Source organism: Syzygium oleosum, unplaced genomic scaffold (assembly GCF_021117445.2).
Source record: "Syzygium oleosum isolate NSW1041296 unplaced genomic scaffold, Sole_v2.1 Sole_v2.10, whole genome shotgun sequence".
Classification (NCBI taxonomy): Eukaryota; Viridiplantae; Streptophyta; class Magnoliopsida; order Myrtales; family Myrtaceae; genus Syzygium; species Syzygium oleosum.
This window is the reverse complement of record NW_026607494.1, coordinates 7,237,819-7,240,235: the sequence shown is the minus strand read 5'-3', so window position 1 is coordinate 7,240,235 and position 2,417 is coordinate 7,237,819.

Below are 2,417 nucleotides of genomic sequence, written 5' to 3'. Positions count from 1 at the left end.
AAGAAAAAATTAAAAGATTTATTTACGTCAGCGTCGGTTGCTGTGTAGTATTGGACAGCCGGCATCCATATCAGCGACTTCCGGCTAAAATTGGCCGAAAAATATTATATTGGTAAATTGTTAAAATGTTGAAGACTAAATTGGCCAAATCAAAGAATTTAAGACTAAATTGATCTCTATACTAAATGTTTCAGAACTTTTTTCTTTTTTTTTTGATAATTATCCCAGCAAAGGGCATCTAAGCCAGGACATATGTGGTTCACATGCCTGAGCATGCACAAGAGGAGTATATATAATTCAGGTTTCGTGGTCCTAAAATTCGACAGATTTAGATCTTAAAGAATCAAACGACAGATGAAAGCCAGTGGAGATGTGATCCAATTTCAAACCCACCCAACGTCACCAAAAGATGCGATAGTCTTCTTCCACTTCGGTCGTGGATGTTTATTTATGCGAAATGGACAATGTCGCTTTAAGGGTTTCGGACAAAAGAAGTGGCGTGATGCACCTTTGAACAATTGGATAGATACGTACAAGGAAAATCTTGCCCAATCCTTTCGATGGGGGAATCACTCATTTGCTTACGACACGCATCGAAGCATGGATGCGGATGCACATGCACGACGAGACGAAACGAGAGCCATAGCCCATGTCCATTAAGACCCTTTTATGCCTGTGGCGTGAGGGAGCGGATTTGCATCGGTCGACCTTTTATCCACGCGCACGGGTCTTTTCCCCGCCCGAGAATCGGCTCTCTACGGCTCATTAGGCGATCGTCATAGCTTTGAGAAGACACTTTTGAATTGGAACCTAGATGGTGGTGGCTTTTGTTTTGTTTCAATAAGGACCTGATGGGTTACGCTCCAGATTCTCTGACTTTCTGTTCTTTTGTTCCCGGAACAAAAAAGAAACATAAATCCGTTTAGTAACGTCAGTCAATTTTTTTGTTCCCTGAAATAGAAAAGTGGCCAGGGAATAGATTTGGAGTTCCAAATCTATTCTCTGAACCCTAAAATCCTAAACCCTAAATCTCAATACCTAAACCCTGAACCTAAATCCCGAAACCCTAAAACCCTAAACCCTACCCCTAAACCCCTAGACCCTAAAACCCAAAACCTGAAATACTAAACTCCAAACCCTAAATCCTAAAATCATAAACCGCAAAATCCTGAATCCTAAACCTCAAAACCCGAAACACTAAACACTAAACCCTATATCCAAACCCCAAAATCCAAAACCCGAATCCCTAAACCCCAAATCCTAAAACCCGAAACACTAAATCACAAACCCTAAACCCCAAACCCTAATACCAAAATCCTAAAACCATAAACCCCAAACCCCAAATCCTAAAATCCCAAACCCCAAAACCCAAACCCCAAATCCTAAACTGCTATTTCCTCAACCACCATCCGGTATTTACTTTGTCTATAAGGTGTAATTTTCTTTATGATTGTATTAAGGTTATCCAATTCTATATCATAATATATTCTGATTCTATTTCTATTCCAATTTTATCCAAACATGAAGAATTGTTAAGTCTTCACTCACATTTTATAATTAAATGAAAAAATTGGGTGTGGAAATTTTTAAGGTTGTACTGAACGCATTTCTGTTTATTTTCTATTTTGGAAATAGAAATTTTGTGCAGTTACCAAACACATTTTTTTGCTCAGAAACTATTCCAAGGAACATAATTAGAAAAAACTATTTCTGAACAAAAATTGTTTCCAGGAATAGAAACGTTACCAAACAGACCCTAAAGTACCGGAGGCAATCTAGAGATTATAGATTTTGCCAAATCAAGTGGAGCACTTATTGCATCCTTCGTTGGGTAGGGCTTGGTGAATTGGCTCTTAGCACATGATGGCTCTTTAGAATTCCATCAATGGGGTTCAAGAATAAGACAATACCACTTTAATGCACATATCTCCAACCAAAAGTATTTTTAAAGGGCAGAAAGTGATCGGACCATAAAATATTCTAGAGTGGCAAGTCTTAAAAGTCTCGCTCAAACATATGTAACTTGTTGTCATGTATACCATATGAGGTTAGATGTAGAAAAAGATAAGAAGAGTGTCGACAATTCTCACTCGCCATCCTTTCAAATACGTGCTAAACTAAGACTATCTCTATGTTGAAATGATATCATTACAAAAACGTTACATGAAATTGAAAAAAATTTGGACGCGACATAACGGGTCGTTTTCATTATCGACATGGCTTGAAAATAAGCTGGTTATTCGACACTCGAGATGAAAGAAAATGAAGATGACTCGATACAAAACATGAAAAGATACAAATGAAGATGAACAGAAACAAAAATGGGTGTACGAGTTGTTAGAGCATCCGTTTGGGCTGATATCAAATGCGGAGCGGACAAGAATCTTATCTTATTTTGTTTCGTTGGACGTGACAGG